This window comes from Typopeltis vanoorti, chromosome 8 (genome assembly GCF_054136105.1).
Source record: "Typopeltis vanoorti isolate ZY-2024b chromosome 8, IOZ_Tvanoo_1.0, whole genome shotgun sequence".
In the NCBI taxonomy this organism is placed as follows: domain Eukaryota; kingdom Metazoa; phylum Arthropoda; class Arachnida; order Uropygi; family Thelyphonidae; genus Typopeltis; species Typopeltis vanoorti.
In genome coordinates, this window is record NC_143556.1 from 37,956,665 (window position 1) to 37,979,329 (window position 22,665).

A 22,665-nucleotide genomic window follows, 5' to 3' on the forward strand; every position below is an offset into this window, starting at 1 on the left:
CCTGAGAGGTAGCGTGAATCATGTAGCATGAGATTTTAAGTTGATGTTAGAGATAAGGCAGCAGAAATGTGTCAGAGGAAAGATAATGAGCATGCTGCCCTGGTATGATGATATCAACTGGAGGAAAAGAGCAGTAATGTGGAATGAGATGGTAGTGAGGATGTGTAGGAAAAGATGTCTGGAATATGCAGATGCATGGAAAACGTTTGAGGATAGGGGAAAGTTATATGCAAGAGATAGATTACATTTGAATGTGGAAGGGCACAGGCACTTGGACAGACTGTTGCTTTCTGCATAAGTGAGTGTCTTGGGACAGGGAAACTAGAATTGCACTGGGAGAATGTATCAGGGATGGCCTCATGTGAGGATAGCAGCTTGAGAAATGAGATGGTATCACAGCCAGGTTGAGAATGAAGAGATTAATAATGGCTATAAGAATACTGGCAATGCACACTAGTTTTTCTATATACCTAGAGCATTAGAAATTAGAAATAAGAAAAGAATACACGAAGGAGATTTTCACGACTCTGTCTCTCCAAGGGTTGTTGGTATTTGTTCTAATGTTTTACAATAAAAGTTAAAATTTAAATAGTTGAAACTATGCAGTTGGAACCCTATTTGTAAATGTTGAAATCATTCATATCTTAAACTGTAATAGTCCTCAATGACTGTTTCACCACCTGTGCATGTGTTTATACAATGCTAATTATATCTGTGTCACAAATTGTGATGGATGTACAGGTTATACATAAGGAAAGTCATTAGTGGAATGCCTCAGGGGTCTGTTTTAGGGCCATTACTATTTAACTTGTATATTAATGATATTGGCGAAGATTTGGATGGAGATATTCAGTTGTTTGCAGATGATGCAAAGTTGGGATGAACCATAAAGAGTAGTGAAGATGTTGTGGACTTGCAAGAAGACTTGAATGAATTGAGTGATTGGGCACGGAAATGGGGATGTGAGTTCAATGTTGCAAAATGTAAGGTTTTAAAATTTGGAAAACAAAGATGGGATGCAGAATTCATGCTTGGTGAGAATATATTGTTGGAGGTAGAGGAAATAAGAGATCTGGGGGTGATAGTGGATAAGGATTTAAATTTAAGGGACACATCGCCAAAATTATGAAGACAACACAAAGACTTCTGGGAATGATGAGGAAGACACTGACGTGTAGAAGTAGAGAGATTCTTGTTCCGTTGTATAAGGCTTTAATTAGGCCACACATGGACTATTGTGCCCAGATTTGGTCACCGGGTTTTCAGAAGGATGAAGAGATGTTGGAGAGAGGGTCCAGAGGCGACTGACTAAGGTAGTTTATGACCTCTGGAATGTTGAGTATGAGGAAAGATTGAGAAGATGTAATTTGCAGAGTCTGGTGGAGAGGAGGAAGAGGGGAGATATCATAGAGACCTACAAGTTGGTAAGGGGTTGTTATAAGATCAATGGTGGAGAAGTTCTACAGAGAATAGTGGGAGATCAGGGGAGAACCAGAGGTCATCCGTGGAAACTGTATAAAGAGGGCGTGAGCAGGGGAGTGAGAGGCAGGTTTTTTTCATGCAGAGTTGTGAGTGATTGGAATGCCTTGCCTGAGAGTGTGGTGTCTGCAAAGTTTGAGTGTGTTTAAGGCTCGGTATGATGAGATATGTGAGTGTGTGATTAAAAGGACCTCCTAGATGAGTCTTTGACTCCATGAGGTAATAATAAGGGTAATAATAAAATAATAATAATAATAATAATAATACTCTTACTTTTTTTAACACGTGTGTTATGATTATTAACAAATCTTAAAGTGCACTGTAATAATAATTAGTATTGAAAATATTTAAATATTATTAATATCTCTCTTTTGTATGTCTTAAATTCTTTAAAATGGATCACTCCCTTGCTTAAAAATGGGTTGCTTGAAATGCACAAGAGCAATTAGTGAAGGAAATGAAATGATTTTGGAAACTATGAGAAAGAACATGTTGATGCATGAGGATCAAATATTTATAATAAAAGTAATGAATGTGAGCCACTGATTTTTTATAATGCTAATATGAAAAAATAAAAATCTTTATAGTTATACGTGTTTGAATGGAATATTAGTATAACATCTCCCAACATTTCCACTGACCGAGAAGGGGTGCACTGGCCTTATTGAAATTTTAAAAGGGATATGCCAGTGTTACTAAATTTTTATAAGGATACATGGGTGTATATCGTTTATACTGATGTTTATGCCAAGGAAATTGGTGAAGTGGATGCGAAAACTTTTTTTATATTTTGGTAAGAATTAGTGATATGGGTTGTTTAGTTGAAATTTCTGTTATCTTTTATTGATTTTTTGGTATAATTTTTAATGGTTTTTCTTAAACTATTTTGTGTTGGAGAATTTTTGAGATCCGCTATAGAAACACATTTCTTTCGGTTGTAGTTCATTGAGTTTGGTGAGGAGGAGATTAAAAAGGAAGTGGGGCATGCAGTGAGAGATGACTGACTTGCAAACATACCACCCACAAAATAGGGGAGTCAGTTTCCTGTCCATACGTGTCCTCAACAGTTTCCCCTGCATCCACAGTATTTGGTCTCCCTCCAGTCACAAACTCGCAAAATATGTGGTTGCAGGATTTTTCGTTAGCTGATATCTATGAACTGGAAAGCCTCCCAGTTCATTACTACCTGGTTTGGACCTGTTTACTACCAGCAGCCAGCCTGCAGAACTATTTTACTGCTGTACCCTAGAATGGGGAAGATCCGGAACTCCCTACAGTAAGATTGGTATGTCATTGAGGATATCACTCTCACTGCATGGGGGGGGGCAGAAACCAGAACTTTTGCTCTAGCGACCTAACATGGCTGCAGCTTCAGGTCTCTAGTAAGCAAGGTGGTGGTATTTCACTGGGTGATGAAAGTCATCTACCACCTAGAGGTCTAGTTGGCATTTCCTCCAGCTAGAGAAGATATACATTTGTGTTAGTAATGCTAACCAGGTTTGTCACAGACCTGTTTATGGAAACACGCTATACTGCTGGAAGGTGGGGATGACTTGACTGTGAAAGGCTATATATTGTGCATCGACAGCTCTTTAGTAGCCCATGTGTTGATGTCTCATTTGTTCCAGTTGCCGAATTCATATCCAGGTTATGCAACAGTTTTAGAACCTTCTTCTATGCACCTCTATCTCTTGATCCAATGGAGGAAGAGATATTATATTTTATCATCTCATGTAAGAATATTTAAAGATTTCAATCAATCAAATGCACCCCTGTAGTGCAATTGGAATAATGATGTTACATTGTGCCCTTCAATCAGAAATGGTCTAAGTTCGATTCTCATCATGACAAGAGGAATCTTTATATGTTTTTTTTTTTTTTTTTTTTTTCTCAATTGAAGGTGAGTAAGCCGAATGGAGGCAGCAGGATTTTTCTCCCAGAAACTTGGGTTTTTCATTCTACAAACAGACAAATCAGCCTTGAGAACACATGCAATTTACAGACAAAAAATACTAGTGGTGGTGGTGGGCTGTATTTGGCAGTGTAACTGATGATGGTAGTGGCAGTTCGCTGTAGTTGATGGATTAAGTGGTGGAAACAGGGAGTTGTAGAGTAGGTGACCTGCCTTGATGAGTCTTTGGACTCCTAGGAGGTGTTATAATAATAATAATTATAAATAATCAGAAGTGATTCCCTTTAGTTGGAAAGACCTGGGTTTGAATCCCATCTAGAACGTGAAGATCCTCTAACAGGGCTTTTCAACTAAAGGTGAATTAGCCGGTCTCCACACACACACAAATTTTTCATCACACATGTGTTATAATGGCAAACCAGTCATTAGAACACATAATACTCTGTCTTCAGCCTGAGTTGCTTCAGCTGGAATTTCAAATAAACCAACACAAACCAAACCAATCAGAAGTTATCATAATAGTTAGGAGAGAAAATAATAATGGAAAAAAACAATTACAAGATAAAACAGAATAAAATGAAATATGTAAAGAGAAATAATGATACATCAGTAACCATTGAAAAATTATATCAAGAAGAAATTGCAAAAAGGCATGAGTGAAAACAGAAATCAACAAATAGATAATAAAGAGAAAAATCTTAATCCAATTGGAGAAGAAATGCAATACAACTTACAGAAATAAATAAAACAATAAAAAAATATTAAAGTAGACAAAAAGAAAAGCGAACACAATAACAGAAACAATATACCAGACATGATACCAGAAACAATAGCCAACAACAAAAATATGCAAGTACTATAAAACAATCTCACAACAGGAAAAAAATGAATAATACTAGATGATGAACACAGGCAAGAGATGTCAAAGATAAAAAAAAAAGTATTTTCAGAACTGTATACACCAGAAGCACTGCTGAAAACACTGTGATATGGAAGTCAAAAGAAAAGGAAAAAGAAGAAAGTATTCCAGAAATATCAAAGTCAAAAATAGAACAAGTGATGAAAAACATGAAAAATAATAAAATGCTAGAAGAAGATGGAATTACAACAAAAATGATGAATGCAGAGAGAGAAATATTAATAGAAGAAACTAAAAAACTTATTTAATAAACGCCTAAAAGATAAAGATATGCCAAACAACTGGACAACTGGAACAATGCTATTGTGATACTCTTATTCAAAAGGGTAATAAGAAAAAATTGAAAATTATATAAGCCTCTAAGCATGCAGTCACAAGTATATAAACTGAAGTCTTTATAAAAATAATAACCAACAGAATCACCAGATTATTAGATGGCACTCAGCCTAACGAACAATCTGAATTCAGAAAGGGGAGGGGGGGTAAAACAATCAACCATCTGAAGACATTGAATTATCTATGAGAAAAATGCAGAGAATACAACTTACTCAACTTACTAATTCTCTTGATAAGAGAGCTATATGACAACCAAGAAGCTTCAGTAAACACAGTCTTTGGAGAAACAGCAGGTGTTCGAGTGGAAAAAGAGATATGGTAGGGTTGTATACTGTTGCCCTATCTTTTTAATATTTATTATTATTATTATTGTTGTTGTTGTTGCACCCTCCACATAGTTGGCAGACTCATCATGGAAGGTTCATTCAACTGACAACATATTTATCACACTGAATCTTAAAATCCTCAACACTCCTTGCATTAATAACACATTAATGAGTTCCATTCACTGACAATTCACCATGTAAAAAATCTACTCCTCACACCCATCTTCACCACACTCTTAACATAACTTCCAGGGACAGCCTCTGGTTTTTTCATGCTCACCTTCTATTCTTTTTATAATTCCATCTGCATTAATCTGATAAAATCCTCTCACTGACTTAAATTTCTCTATCATATCACCTTTTTTCTCCTATCCACAAAACTTTGCATTCTACATTTTTTAACCTCTCTCTCCATAGCCAGCATTCCAAAGTCCTGATATTGTCTTATTTACTCATTTCTGGACCCTCTCCAGTCTTTCCACATCACACTGAAAACCAGGCAACTAAATTTGAGCATACCAGTCCAAATGTGGTCTGACCAGTGCTTTATACAGTGGCACAACCACTTCCACATTCCTACATGTTAGAGTACTTCTTATCATAGTAGCACTATAATGTGCAGCTTTTGCAATATTTGCAATATGCCCTCTAAATTTCAGTCTATTGTCTACCATCACTCCCAAATCTTGAACCTCATCCACTTCCTGCAGTATGGCACTGTCCATATAGTACATACAGTCTATATTTCTGCACTTGTTAAAACAGGCCCTACTCTTTATAAATCCATGCTGACCCTCATAAAGTATGCTATGCCCATCAACCTAATCCTGTAACCAATCTCTACAACACCTTAACCACAACTGCAGTTATACAGACTGGTCTATAACTGGAAGCTTCTTTCCAAGAAACATGCTTGTGGAGTGGTACTATTTTTCCTTCTTTTCACTTTTTAGGAACCATACACACTGCAAGACTTATTAAACAACCAGAACAGGGGCATAGCCAAGTGTTGTGCATTTTCCTTAAGAATATGTGGTGTTATATCATCCATTCCCACAGCCTTATTAAGATCTACCCCAATCAATACCTACTACGCTTGTGATTCTTTCACTTCCAAAATTCTCCTAATACTTGCCTTCCTTCTATATATTGCACCTCATCATTTACACCAGTATGATATATGCTGATAAAGTGCTCATCCAATAATTCCACTGTATCCTTTGTAACTGTTATTCTGCTGCTATGACTATCCACCAGTGTCAAACTGCCATAATTATTCTTTCTCATACTTGCCATATAGTGGAAAAATTCCCTTGAGTTAACCTTTGCCTGCCCAGAAAAACTCATCTCATACTGCACCTTTTCTTTCTTTACCATGTTTGTTATACCTTCCTAGCCTGCACTTTATACTCTTCATGGATCCAATCACCACCAATTATCTTGTACCGCCTCCATAGCATTTTCTTTTCCAACACAGCTTGCTTGATTTCACTGTTCATCCATTTCACTCCTACTCTATTTACTTGCTTAACTTTGATATGCAGTTATACATTGCTTGTGTCAGATACTGTCTTGTGAATTTCTATGCACTATCAACGTCTTTTCTTCTCAGCTCATCTATCAAACATACTGATGCTAACTAACTACAGAGCTTCCTATCATCACCAACTTTGTGCACATATATCCATTTTTGGCAGTAACCTTTTCTTGTTTTACCATTTCCCAAACAAGTTCCTCATGATCGCTCTTGCCAACCAGTGGCTGTGTCAACACCTCATTAACAACTACATCTTGTGAAGTTATCATCAAATTCAAAACATTAATGCCTCTAGTTGCTTCAGTAACATGCTCCTTAACTGCCCAACCGGCCAAGATGTATATATATGTCCAGATAAATCTGGATACGAATCTGTAACACCTATGGAATAACATGGATAAAAAGTACAAGTTGGTCTCACTATTTCATCCACCTCAGCCGATAGAGAGGTTAAGATATTTATCTCTCAGAAATTCAACAAACTCACTTTCCTTGTATTCCTGTAATTAAAGTCTCCCATCAGAATCACCTTCTTTTTACATGCCCAACCAATTTGCCTAAACATTTCCCAATCAGTATTCCCTACATTCCCTGGACTATATAAGCATCCTATCAGATATACTAGCCTATTAATTTCAACTTCACACCACACAGATTCAAAATCTGTGCATGTGCTATCAACTTCCACATTTTGTGGACATAATTCTTCAGCAGTCCTTAACAGCACCACCTCCCCTCCTCTTTTCACATTTCTATCCTTCCGAAAAATTATATATCCTTCCATTTCTATTCCCAACTTCATATACTCCTCAGACAACCAATCACTAATTCTGATTATCTCTGGGCATACTCACTCAATCAATGCCACGAACTTAGCTCTCTTGTGTACAAACATAACAATCCCTGTGTCTTTGAGGTCATTTTACCAGCACCAATATTCTCTATTCTAGCTGCAATACCACACCTCTCTGTTCGGCCTGACCACTCCCTTTTCCTGAATCTGATTTCCATTCCTACCTGTCTCATCCTCACCTTTATGCATTCCATCACCTTGTGCTGCTGCCATCACATCTTCAACCTCGTATCCATCTTCCTCGTCATACAATCTGTTTAGTTGTGCTATCCTGTTTCACAAGTAGACGTTGATCATTTACTACATTAACTTCTTGAGTGCCTTCTGAGAAAACGATAGTTTTTCTTAATGCCCAACACCAAACCAATTCAAATTCAATCCATCAACTTGAAACCTTTCCAACTTTCCTTCAAATTCACTCCACAGATAAACTGAATCCCCCCTTGCCTCACACAATTCAGCCATCTTATGAGAATGGATAACTTAGACAAAGACCTAGCTGGAATTAAGATTAGTGGTAGAAAAATAAATCATTTAAGATATGCAGATGATATAACCCTCATAGCAGAAACTAAGGAAGATCTGGAGTGGTTGATTCTATTGGTTAAGAGGGAAATAACAAATCCAGCTTAATTTAAATATCAGCACAAAAAAAAAAAAAAAAAAAGTAATAGCTTCTGTCAATTTAAATTAATTTATAATAGGGGGATATAGAGCCTGTGTAGCTCAGTGGATGTGGCGTTTGCCAACCACGGCGCTTGGCCGCACGAAGGAAGACTTGGTTTCGAGTCTAGTCGGCGACTAGAGGAAATTTTTCTAAGCCTTTTTTAGACCGGTTCCCGAGTTAGTCGATCTCTGGCACGGACAAGCAGGTTTTTCCTCCCGGAAACTCGGGTTTTTCGTCCTGTAAACTCAAGAAAATTGACCGTAGAACCCACATTATTTCAGACATTAAATATATCGTGTTAGGGTTAGGGACCACGAGATGGCGGCACATTTGAGCCGTCTCTCTTCACCGAGTACCGCTTAATTAGTGATAGCCTTGGGCCATCTATCTCTGATTGGTACCAGTGGAGATTGAACTGCCCACTCAGTCTCCAAAGGTTAGATAGGGCTAAATGGCCTCGCCTACTCCCCGTATACGGGAATAAAAAGGCATCAGCTGATTTGATTTTTTTTGATAGAGGGAGATAAAAATAGAAATCATTGAAAGTTATGATTTACTGGGTTAAATCATAACTTGGTAAATGTTAAACCTGACAAAAATTAGGTAGAGGTGTGAGTAAGGCTATGAAAGTTAGAATTGTTAAAGCAATGGTATTTCCAGTTGTGATGTGTATAGATGTGAAAGCTGGATTATTAAGAAGAAAGACAGAAAGCAAATTGATTAATTTGAATTATGGATGTGGAGTAAACTATTAAGAATCCCATGGGCTGCAAAAATGACCAATAAGAAGGTTTTAGAGAGTATAAAGATAGAATGCTCCTTGGAGGTAACGATCACTAAACAGAAGTTGATGTACTTTGGACATATTATGCGAGCAGATGAATCATTGGAAAAGGCAGTCATGTTGGGGACGATTGAGGGAATGAGAAGAAGAGGAAGACTGCAAAAGAGTTGGATGGATAACATAAAAGAACTTATCAATGTGAACTTACAATTTTTGAAAGAAAGGACAAGAGGCTGAGTGGGATGGAGAGCCATGTTCACAAGATCATCATTGAAAACAATTGGATGACACCTTACACACATCAAATAAAGTAGGTTTATACATAAACTAAAAAAAAAAAAAGAAATATTGTAGAAAACCAGATAACAGAAGAACAAATAACAAAATACAGTGAGTACAAGAATATGTATACCTCACAGGAAGTTTACATTAAGAAAAGAAGGATTTATAGGAAATAAAAAGAAGAATTAAGCTTGACTGGCAACTTTTAGTAAACTGAAAAAATTCCTGTGTGGTAAAATAAAACCTGATAATAGAGCCAAATTTTTTCCATCAATATGTCATCCCTATTATGATATATAGATCAGAGATATGGCCATTAATCAAAGAAATACTAGACAGAATGAGGAAAATTAAGCACAGAATGAAGAGACCCATGCTAAGGAGGCTGCAAGGCAAAGTAAAGAATGAAGATATAAGAAAAGAAACAAAAATGTTGGATATAGGGAAAAATATTTTAAAATTAAAATGGGGATGGGCAGGATATATTGCATGATTGAGAAGGGCTAGGTAGACAAAGGCAATCACCCAGTGGCATCCATACAAAGGATGGAGATGACTGGAAAATGTTAGCATTGGGAAGCCTATGACAAAGAATGATGGAGACAAATGGGGAAAGCCTATGTAACATCCTCAAGGTGTCCTTGGACTCATCCTGGGCAGGAACACTAATCTGCTACACAACAATTGTATGTAGGATGAAAAACATGGAGAAAACATTTCCAGGAGAAAAAACTCTCCTACCCCCTTATGAGATCGGCTAACTCACCTTCATTTGAAAAAGCCCACATAAAGATTCTCTCGCCATGAACTTAGGTCTTTTCCAATTTAAGGATGCAATGTTCAGTTGTTCTTCCAAGTATATGGAGGCACTTAAAAATTGGCTTAGAAGAAGAAGAAGAAAGAATAGAATAACACATTACATTTCCTGATCTTGTTAAGTCCACGCTGACCTCTCAACTATCTCCCTCCTTCTCTCTCTCTCTCTCTCTAAAGCTTGGCTTTCTACAGCTGAATACCCTAATAGTGAGGTCATCCTTCTTGGTGACTTCTTCTGCAACTCAAATTGGCTTCCCTTCTTCAGTCTCACCAATCCAGCAGGCAGGTATGCCAAGGTGTTTGCCATTAGCAACAAACTATCACAGATCATCAATCTCCCTCCAATCTGCCAATACACTTCATCTCTTCCTAACAAGCTCCCCTTCAAATACAATATGGATGTCAGTTCTCTTCTTGATAACTCAGATCACAAACTCATACAAATCTCTTTTGCCATGGAGAAACCTTCACACATCAGTTCTCAATCTCATGTGCTTTGGCACTAAAAGAGTGCCAAATGAGAAAACCTCTGTGACTTCTATTCCTCCTTCCTATGATCTAAGTACTGCTTCAGTTCTCCTGATTCAGAGACCTGCTCAGACTGAATAACAGAAATGGCTTTCCTTCTCCAGTTGTACAGATCTTGCAGGCAGAGATGCTGAAACATTTGCCATCACTAACGACATCACACAACTTGTTCAGATGCCAACCAGAATATCAGCTAACCAAACCAAATACATAGTGAACAAAGTAGGCTCCCTAGGCAATTCTAACCACAATCTAGTGACATCTCCTCCCCCATACAACAATGCTTACACAGCCACTCCCATACAAGAGTAGTTTGGCATTATAATAGTGCCAAGTGGGACAGCCTCCAAGACTTCTATGCCTCATTCCCATGGTTGTACCATTGCTTCCGGCATTCCAACCCAAACATATGCACTGAACTTATCACCAAAGTAATCCTCACCAGCATGGAAACATACATCCCCCACACTACTCTGAACTGCCATTCCCTAACTAAACTCTGGTTCTCCAAAAGATGTGCCAAGATGGTACAAATGAAAAATCAAATAATCCACAACTCACACAAATCAAGAACTCCACCCTCCTTTAGAACTTATACTCACAGATGCAAAAAAGCAATCAATGCTTCCAAAACAGAGTTCGAAAAAACAAAAAGCAGGAAATTAGCAGCCTGTCCAAATGGCAGCCAAGCTTTTTGGTCTCTCACCAAAGCAATTGGCTGTAAATTCTGCCCAACACTATTCCTTTGATTTGCTTGTTTCTGCACAATGCTTCTGCACAATGTACTGTTATTTTCAGTATGAAATATCTGTACTTTCATTTCATTAAAGTTAATTACTGTGGTTATCGTGTAATTTATTGTTTATAGTCATGCCATAGGTACCTTTAAAGAATATCTATCCCTTTTCAAGAACATTCTCGCAATGGTAAGAAGTACCACTTTCACACCAGATCAAGTATTGTCTAGAATTGGAGGAGACTAAAACGACTCTCATCTGTAAAGAATACATTAGCCCATTAGTGTCTTGTCCAATTTTTATGAATACAACACCACTACTGAAAACATGCTCTATGATGAGCTGTAGATGAAGGGATGCACACTATAGGCCTTCGGGCATATGGGCCTGCTTGTTGCAAACGTCTTGAGATATCTGCACACCTGTACCTGAATGGAGCCGACTTGCAAGCTGACCTGCCATGATTATGTTTTGCTGTTATCAGCAAAATCTGTCTTCATGCTCTGTGATAGAGTGAGGGCGACCTCTAAGCAAATGTCTGGAACACATTTCATTGGTTTGAAACGCTGCCTAGAGCCTGGATACAATGCTATGTGAGATTACCAACTTTCTGGCAACATCAATAATTCTGCGACACTTTTTTCAAGCTTTCCAATAATTCTTCCCCATTGTGAAATCATCTAGATGTTGTCTTTAAGATATTACAAGACATCTAAATTTGCAACTTTATACCATCACAAAAAGAGCTTCACTTGGCGCAGCCTTTTGCTTTTTATCATGTTGTGTGCACCACACTACTCCTTTGTGAGCAATTCGAAAATTTGAATGTACCTGCTTTCTACTCGAATTAACCAGTTATAAAAATTGCTGGAGCTGATTCATCTGAATTTGTGGTTGTAATCTTATATATATTATTCATACATAGGTTTTGGACACTAGTGTACAATAACAATCCCCATCCTCTTTTTCCTTCTTCAGTCTCTTCTGACAATATTATAATTACTATTATGTACTTAGTGATAACATTCATTATATCACAGCATATAATAGGAAGAGCATTAATAGGAATAGTAACAACACGAAGAGTGTTCACATAAATAACAGAGCAAAGTCAATGTTTAGACTCAGAAATCCCAAAAATATGTAGCTTAATTTCTCAGTAAATAATTTAAACCATCTTTTTTTTTTTTTATGTTGGGCCCATATACAGGAGGTTGGCTGGTCAACCTATAGTACGTTAGTACTGTATATGGGTGATGAGTTGTGAAAGGAGAAACTTGTTTACATTTGATTTGAATGCCTGTATATTGTATTACTTGAGAAATATGTCAGGGGGAAGACTGTTCCACAGTACTGCAGTAGCAGGGATGTGGAACAGCTGAAGAAACTTGTTCTGTGGGTTTCAAGGTGTACTGTAAAAGGATGTTGGCCGGCAGCTGTACGTGTTCCGATGGACTTGGTACAGGGTGGGGGGGATTATTGATGCTGTTTCAGATGAACCTTTCCCGTGAAAGTATCTATAGAATATACAGATTGCAGAGACCAAGCGTCTATGTGAAAGTGGGGGGGGGGGCGAGTTGGTGAGAGATGGATCATTTATTAGTCTAATTGCTCTCCTCTGTATTGAATCAAGCATTTCGAGAGAGCTTTTTTGGAGCCCCACTCCAGATGTGAGAGAGCAGTATTTGAGAGCTGGGTGGATTTGTGACTTGTATAGTGTTAACAGCTGTTTAGAGGTGAAGTAGCATCTTGAGCGAAAGAGAAAACCTAGTTTTTTGGAAGCTGTGTGTTTATGCCAAGAGAGGCTTGATGTCAAGGTAATTCCGAGAAGAGAAATTTCATCTTGTCTGTGAATTTGAGTGTTATCGAAAACAATGCTGGGGTAAAATGGTTCATTTTTGTAAGAAATAAGACAGAACTGGGTTTTACTAGCGTTGAAGGGCAGTGGTGGTTGATGTTCTGTGGGTTGAAGTGCGCTGTGTAGGGTAGGGTCAAATGAAAGGGAGGAATGTAGTGTGCTGTCATCTGAAAAACTGTGTATTGGGCTAGAGATCAACCGAAGTAGGTCATTGATATATAGAAAGAAGAGGGTCGGTGAGAGAACTGAGCCTTGAGGGACCCCAGCATTAGTTGGATGGTGAGAGGATAGGGAGCCGTCTACCATCACACATAGTGTGCGTCCAGACAGGAAGCTGGCAATCCATCTGCAGAAGTCCTTAGGCAGCCCAAATGATGGAAGTTTGCTTAGTAAGCCTTTGTGCCAGACTCGGTCAAAGGCTTTGGAGATATCAAGTGCAATTACTTGGGATTTGCCAAATTAGTGCTTGTCCAGTGATAGGTGATGTATGAGAGCAGATCTCCTGTTGAAGGCTTTGGTGGAATCCGTACTGGTGGTCGCTTGATAGCTGGGTAGCTTCAAGGTAGATTAGAATTTGAGAGTTGATGATTTTCTCATTTACTTTAGATGGGACTGAAGTGAGTGAGATAGGGCGGTAGTTAGATGGCAGTGATTGTCACCCTTTTTAGGAATAGGTTTGAATATAGGCCAGTTTCCAGGTTTTGGGATATATACCAGTGGAGTAAGAATGTGTACAGGTGACATAGGATAGGAGTCAGTTCAGATGGAGATCTTCAGGATAATTGGAGGAATGCTTACAAAGTCTCCTGGTCTGTCTGGGCCAGGAGACTTTTTTGTGTCTAATTTAGACAGCAGGTTTGTGACATTTTGGCAAAAGGATATAGGAGGCATTGTATGTTGAGCAGTTGGAATCACTGGAGGGCATTTGCCATTGTCTGTTATGTGTGCATTGGAGGCAAAGTGTGATGCCAGGAGGTTAGCTTTTTCTATGGGTGATGTTGCAAATGAGTCATCTGGATATGATAGATATGGAAATAGTGTAGGGCAAAAGTTACAACCAATTGCCTTGGCAAGGGACTAAAAGGCACGGCTGCCGTTTGGACAGGCTGCAAGAGTCCTGCTTTTTGCCCATTCAAAATCTGTTTTGGAAGTATTGATAGTTTTCTTGCATTTGTTTCGGGCTTCAGTGTAGGCACTGAATGAGGATGGGGTTCTTGATTTGAGCCAGTTGTGGTATGCCTGATTTTTCATTTGTACAGCCTTGGCACATTTTTTGGAGAACCAAGATTTAGTTAGGGGATGATAGGTCTGAGTAATGTGTGGAATATATGCTTTCATGCCAGCGAAGATCACTGGTGATGCATTCGGTGCATTCTGGACTGGAAATCCGGAAACAATAGACTAACCATGGGAATGAAGCATAGTAGTCTCGGAGACTGTCCCATGTGGACTATTATAATGCCAAACTACTCTTGTGTGGGAGTAACTGTGTAGGCATTGTTGCATGGGGAGGAGATAAGCACTAAGTTGTGGTCAGAATTACCTAGGCAGCTTAGTACATTCACTGCATAATTGGAGGGGTCATTAGTAAGGAAGATATCTAGGGTATTTGGGGAGTGGGTTGGGTTATCTGGCATTCTGGTGGTTTTTGAACAATTTGTGTGAGGTCCTTAGTGACTGCAAATGTTTCAGCATCTCTGCCTGCAGGATCTGTATGACTGGAAGAGGAAAGCCAATTGGTGTTATGGAAGTTGAAATTACTCAGAAGAATGATTTCATTGCTTGGGGAGTGGGACTGGAGAAAATCAACTTTTAAGGAGAGGAAATGAAAGAGCTCTGAGTGATTGGTAGTGTTAGGAGAGTGATAGAGACAGCAGATGAATTTGACTGAGTGGGGGAGGGATATCTTCAGCCAAAGAAGGTCGAAGTCAGGTGATTCTAAGCTAGTTGTTCTCTGGCAGAGTATGTCAGAGTGGATATATGCACAGACGCCACCCTTGGGTCGAAAGGAGTTAAATAGTGTGTAGTTAGGAAGGCTGAGATGAATAGTGCTGGGGGGAGGTGAGATTTGAGTTTCGGTTAAAAAGAGTAGGTGGGATTTGGTGGACTGCAGGTGGTAGTGGATGCTATTGAGGTTAGTGTTGAGGCCATGGATGTTGGTAAAGTGGATATGCAAGGTTCTGTGAGGCATGGATTTGATCCCAAGGGTACTGCACGTTTCCTATGCAGTGCCTGCATGCTAGTGTTCTTGGTGGCTACTGGTGTCACTTGGTTTTTGTACTAGTTTGGATTGTTTGTAGTCTATTACCCAACTGTTGTCTCCATTTTGGCGTTTTTCTTCTAATTATTTTCAGAGTTGGCATCTTTGTTCTCTCTAGAGGACCTATGAGCGACTGGGGACAAGTGTCCTTTAGCTTGTTGTTTATCACTGTTATAAATTTGGTTGTGTTTATTGGTGAGTCACAGGTCACTTTCACGAGATGTGGATAGTTTGTTCCATCTTTTCTTTTGTTTATCGGTCCGATACGATGGCATTTGACAATGTTTCTGGGATTGAAATTGCATTCTCCTGCAAGTTTGCCGATGTCTTCTTTTAGGGATTTACTGTTTCTGTAGGAAAGTTCAGGATTTAAACCATGAGTTTCCTATTTTTGGCCTCAAGCGACTCATGTACCGATGTGATTAGTTCACAAAGTTCACAAAGCAGGGATGGGCACTGATCGTTAAGCATCTTGAGCTTAGTTTCCAACTTTCCGATTCTGGACGAGAAAGTATCGATCACGATATTAAGCTGCTGCTCGAGGTTTGCGACTCTTTTGCCTAGGTTTAGTATCTGTTTTACAGAAGGGAAGTACATCGTACAGTAATAGGGCTGGTTTAGATCGATGAAAGCTTGTGCGCCGATTCATTTATTTTCGCGCAAGAAATATGTATCCAGTTGCAACAGAAATCGCACAATATACCTTTTTTCCCTTCTTTGACTTCTGTTTCACAGCTGCGGCACTTCTTAATGTCATTCGGTTTGTTGGTGATCGGCGATGCTACGCTGACGGGACTCGCAGTAGCAGAGTCCCGTCAGCTTTCATGGCTGTTTTTTAGTTGTAAAATATAGCAGGTTTAGTGGACTATGGGTACTTTCGAGTTGTAATGTAGTAGTCAGCTGCTAAGCACCTTCTGTTACCTTTCTGTTTGCTGCTTAGTTTGTACAAAAAACACTTGCAGTTACGATAAAATGCAGGAGCACAAATTTAACATTGATTATTCGCTGGCACCACCTATCTTTTTTTCTATCACAATCTGTTATTATACCACCAATTTATGTTTATTCTTTACATTTTGAAGGGCATGTTCCTCTAATTAAACCCTCTAATGTTCCTCTATTTAAACCCTTCTATTATTACTTGTAATAATAGAAAGGTGTTTTCCCTTTGTCTCTACATCCGAGCAATTGTGACGAATTTTCTTTCATGTCACTTCTAAGTCTTAAAAATGTTAGATTTTATAGCCTTACTCAATTCAAGTATTCATTAGTATTTAGATGATAACTATTGCTACCAAATCATATGCCCCAGGATGACAAACTGCAGGGGTAGGATGTTAGTAGTGCATGAGAAATGCACTACTATGAGGTGTTTGAAGGAAGGAATAAAAGAGTGCATATCTACTCAGGAGGATAAATAAAGTAGGAAGCAAATGGATAAGTAACATCACTAAGCCGGTAGAGACATTGCAGTAACAGATGTGACAAGAGCTAGCATAGAAAGAGAGGTAGATGACACATAGATGTATATGATTATTACAAAACTTTGCTGTGAATACAGCTACAGGATTAGACAGAATGCCAGCTTGCATATTATGAGAATGCACTAGGGAACTAGCAGTGCCTTTGACCAGACTGTTTAATTTCTTCACATTAATAATGGAGCCAAGGTATTTAAACTTGCTGACTTCCTCAACCTGGGGGAGACCTGACTCCTACAAGGTGCGTCTCTCGGGTGGCGGATGAGGGAAACACCAACAGGTTGCTCCAAATAAAGAATAAGGAGTCGTGGACCACAGGATGCGGCAGAGGAGTGGCAAGCCATCTGCATTATTCTGCCATTTAACTCTATGAATCAGGAGTCTCCACTGTGTCAAGAGAATATTACTACGTCCGAGGAAACCAACGCGACTGATCCTAGATCACAGGGAGCAGCCGAGAAGTTTAGTATGTGGTCAGCCAATAGAGTTTCGCATTTCTTAACCTTAAATATAAGGACACTGTTAAAACCTGGGAAAATAAATTTGATGGAAAAAGAACTTGCTAGGATTACATGGGACATTGTAGGCTTGGCTGAAACCCATTGGACAGGAGAAGGAGTTATAAACCTAAATTCAGGAAAACTATTCTACTCGGGCAGAGAGGACAATATACATAGAGAAGGAGTCGCCATTTTAGTGAACAATATGCTTCAAAATGCAGTCATGGCCATAGAACCACATGGCCCAAGAATGATCATTATTAGATTAAAAGGTAAAGAAAAAAAATTTTCACTTTACAATTATTCAAATCTATGCCCCTGACCAGTCACATGAAGATGAAGAAATCGATACCTTCTATGATAAGTTGCAAGATCTAATAGACAAGACCAATAAGAAAGATATATTAATAGTGATGGGTGATTTTAATGCCAAAATTGGAAAGTTTACCCCAAGCATGGAGGATGTGATGGGCAGGTTCAGAGTTGATAACAGAAATGAAAGAGGAGAAAGAATATTAGAATTTTGTAAAGCAAACCATCTATTTATCTGTAACACCCTTTTTTTCCATAGACCTTCCCACAAATATACATGGACCTCACCAGCTGGTACAATAAAGAACTGTATTGATTACATTCTAATCAAACGCAATTGGAAATCATCAGTGCAGAATGTCAGAACTTTAAAAACTTCGACACTGACCATGAACTGCTTGCAGCAAAAATTAAACTAAAATTCAAGTATCATAAATCACGAGCTCCTATCAACAAAGTGGACCTGTCAAAACTGAAAGAGAAATCTATGCGAGATAATTATCAGACACTAATAGGAAATGAGTTTAGAAGATTATCCTATGACAATATAAAAAATACAGGGAATCAAGGTAAAAAAATTGTTATAAGTACTGCAAGAAACATACTTGGTACAACATCAAGACCAAATCATGAATGGATAACCCCTGAAATTCTAAACACTTTAGAAGAAAAAAGAACAGCAAAGCATATATTAAATATAAAAAATACAGAAGAAAATTAACAACATTATAAGAATAAAAACAAAATTGATAAAATGTGCATATCTGCCAAAAATAACTGGTTGGAGGAAAAAGCAAAACTCTGTGAAGAAGTTAATAAAAGAAATGATAATAAAACAGTATACAAAATTATCAAAGAATTAACTAAGATCTATAAAGATAAACCATTAACAATGAAGGATAAAAACAATCTAGAAACTGGGTCAATACAAAATATTAAAATAATTTGGAAGGACTACTATCAAACGTTATTTCAAAAAGAACAGGAGGAGGAGGAAAGTGTAACAGAAAAGATGATATGTGAAAAGGCACCACCCATAACTTCAGCAGAAATTATAAATGCAATAAACCAAATGAAACTTTCAAAAGCTAAGGGTAAAAATGAAATATCTATAGAATTATGGAAATATGGTGGCAAGGAAGCTATTAATTTCTTAATGAATTTATTTAATCAAATTTTTTATACTGGAGTAATCCCAACTGACTGGAAAACAGGAATTATTATACCAATTCACAAAAAAGGAGACAAAAGAATATGTGAAAATTATAGACCAATAACACTCTTAAGTCATAGTTATAAACTATTCATTCGAATTATACAAAAGAGAACACAGGTGCTTACAGAAAAAATCATATATCCACCATAGACCATATCTTCACCATTAATAATATAGCAGAAAAATATTGGGAATACAACCTGCCCATATACTGTTGTTTTATAGATTTTAAGCAAGCCTTTGATTCAGTTAATAGAAACAAATTGATCACTATCCTAAAAAACATAAAAATGGATTCAGATATTTTAACATTTATTACAAATTATTATGGAGACACCAAAGCCTTTGTTAAAATGAACAACATTAAACCAAGGATTTCAGAGTATAGCAGAATATAGAGAATATAGCAGAAAAATATTGGGAATACAACCTGCCCATATACTGTTGTTTTATAGATTTTAAGCAAGCCTTTGATTCAGTTAATAGAAACAAATTGATCACTATCCTAAAAAACATAAAAATGGATTCAGATATTTTAACATTTATTACAAATTATTATGGAGACACCAAAGCCTTTGTTAAAATGAACAACATTAAAACCGAGGATTTCAGAGTCAAGAAAGGTGTAATGCAGGGATGCCCTCTCTCACCTCAACTCTTTATCCCCTTCCTAGAAAAGTCTGTAAAACCATAGCTGATGAACCAGATGTAAAAATCAATGGTACCAACATTAATCACATAAAATACACAGATGATATCATTATTTTAGCAGATTCTAAACCACAGCTAGAAAAAACTATTAATATTTTAAATGACTCTTGTAAAACTTATGGTATGAAAATATATCTTCATAAAACAAAAATAATGAAGATAGGTAGAGAAGAAGAAAATATTTCTATAAATCTTGAAAATCATCTGCTGGAACAAGTTAATAAATATGTTTATCTTGGCAGTCTTATAGCTAGTAACCTCAACAATATGGAAACAGTAAAACACAGGCTAAACCTAGGTTGGACCAACATGAATAAACTAAACAAAATATGGAAAAATAAAAAAATCCCAAATCTAAAATTATATAAAACAATTATTATCCCAACGGCTACTTATGCTTCAGAAGCCTGGAGATTAACTCAACAACCAATCAAGAAACTTCAAGCATTTGAAATGAAATGCCTCAGAAAAATTAATAACATCCACTGGATGGAACACAAGACTAATGATCAAGTCAGAACAGATTTAAACTTCCCAGATAATATAATAGACACAATCATTAAGCATCAACTGAGATGGTTTGGTCATATTCAGAGAATGGCCCCTCATAGACTCCCATACTTAGCTCTGAATGGATATATAGACAAAAAAAGACCTAGAGGCAGACCAAGAAGTACTTGGATAAAGTTGCTGAAAGAACATTCCCATCTACCCAGCTATAGAGTCATGAGTGAGATGGCTAAAGATCGCGATAAGTGGAGAACCTTTCTTCTTAGTGGACTTAACCCATTGCCAAGTGGATGAGATGAGATGAGATGACTTCCTCAATTCTTTCTTCATTAAGATATACATGTTTTCAGGAGCTTCTCTGTCTATATTTAGACAGAGAAGCATAATCTTTGAGAACCATAATCTTTGTCTTGCTGGGAATGAATTGAAGTCCTCTGTTCTTACTGATCTTATCACTAAGCTCTAAGACAGAGGTAGCAAATTATCAACCAATCAGCATCTCATGAATGGTGGTCAAAGTACTGGAGAAGTTGGTTAAAGGTAAAATTCAGGAATTGGTGTACAGGAATCGGATACTGTATATGGGGCAGAATTTTTTTGTGAAGGGTAGACCGTGCCTCAGTAATTTACTCACATTTTTGTAAATGTAACAGCTGAGGTGGATAAGAGGAATGGTTACATGATGACACTGATATAAATTGCAGAAACATTTGATAGGGTCATGATAGAGTACTATCATGACCCTATCAAAAGAAACATTTGATAGGGTACTGCACAAAACTCTCATATATAACCTGTAGCAAATGGGTTGGATATGAAGCTGGTAGGGTGATAAAAGGATGGCTAATGAATAGACATCAGAGAATAGTTCATGGAGAAGTCGAGTCCAGGAGAAGGCATGTGACGATGGTGTGCCACAGGCACTAGACTTGGGCTACTATTATTTAACTTGTACATTAATGATATAGGAAATGATCTGACAGGGCATATTCAATATTTATTGATGATGTAAAACTGGGTAGAGCAACAGTTAATAAAAATGATGTTAAGATCTTGAAGGAAAACTTATATAGACTAACAGCATGGGAAGAGAAAGAATAGCTGTCAGTTTAATGTGACAAATTGTAGAGTTATGCATTTTCAGAACGAAAAGATTACCATTTATGTACTACACTGATGGAACTGAACCACAAGAAATTATGGAAGCTAAAGATCTGAAGGTACTAGTGGACTCTGAGTTAAAGTTCAGAAGACATATTTCAAAGTAGTCAAATGCTGACCTAAATGGAGTCATAGACGCATTGTGGGAGGTACACACTATTGCACACGATGCACATCCAACCATGCCTTAAACTGATTCAATGTGTCAACATTCACAACACATTCACCAACCACTCTCCATGCTATGAACCCACTCCTCACTCCTCTGCTCTCACCCTCCTTATACAGTTTCGAGCGATGACCTGTTGTTCTACCGTTTCTTCCATTCTATGACAAATCTTTTCCATCTCAATCTGATATGATAACAACCCCTGACTAGCTTATATGTTTCAATCATAACCCCTCCCCCCCCTCCTCCTGTTCACGAGGCTTTGCAATTTATATTCTCTTAATCTGTGCTCGTACTCCACATTCCAAAAACCATTGACCAACTTTGTTAATCTTCTCTGAACCCTTTCTAATATATCCTCATCATTATGAAAACCTGGTGACCAAATCTGTGCACAATAATCCATATGAAGCCTGATTAAGGCCTTATACAATCGTATCATAACCTCTTTATTTCTGCATGTCATGTCAGGATCCGTGGCATCATTGTCATTATCCAATGTGACTTGTGCAATGTGGCCACTGAATTTCTTCATCACCACCCTTCACATTCTCTGGGTTATAGCAACATCTGACTAAATATGTCTTCCTGTCAACCTCCACTTTACACCACACTGCCTCATAACCATTGCCACTATTTCCCTCTTTCATGTCTACCTTATGTGGACATAATTCCCCTGCTATTATCAGCAGCACTCTTCCTTCTTGTCCTTCCTATCCTTGCAAAAAATACTGTATCCTTCCATTTTTATTCCAGTTTGGATATCATCTTTATTCAACTATATTTTACTTAGTCCAACGATTTTGGAGCAAATAAACTCAATCAGTGAAACCATTTCATCTCCCTTATTCCTCATATTTGTGGCATTTTTAAATAAACTCAGCAGTTCATTTCACTGTTTATAGACAGCAAGGGTCCTATCCAAGTCACTTGCTGGTTGCCATTTCCCCCACCACACTGCCCTTGCCCATCTCTTTATAAAGCCTTTATGGTCCCATTTGACTATGTGCACAGATCTAATCACCTATGTTCCTTGAAGATGTAGAAAAGGTGGAAAGGATATCCAGGGAAAGTGACCAAGATTGTGGCAAGTCTATGGGAGGCTCCTTACAAGGATAGATCGAAAACGTGTGGATTACAGAAATTGGCTAATAGAAAGGAGGGATATGATAAGGTCATATAAGTACTTAAAGGTTATTATAGGATGATTAACATGTGAAATGTTTCGTGACTAGTGTAGGGTGAACTAGGATTTATTTAGTAAAAGTGTGAGGACTAGTTTTTTTATTTTTCAGGGAGCGGTGAATGAGC

General features: G+C 37.8%; 1 protein-coding gene across 1 annotated transcript in view; it reads right to left on the reverse strand.

The window, feature by feature from the left end:
- LOC150103936 (E3 ubiquitin-protein ligase CCNB1IP1-like) overlaps nt 1–22,665 on the reverse strand; it is a 164,115-nt gene that overhangs the window by 76,536 nt on the left and 64,914 nt on the right. The window lies entirely within an intron of this gene.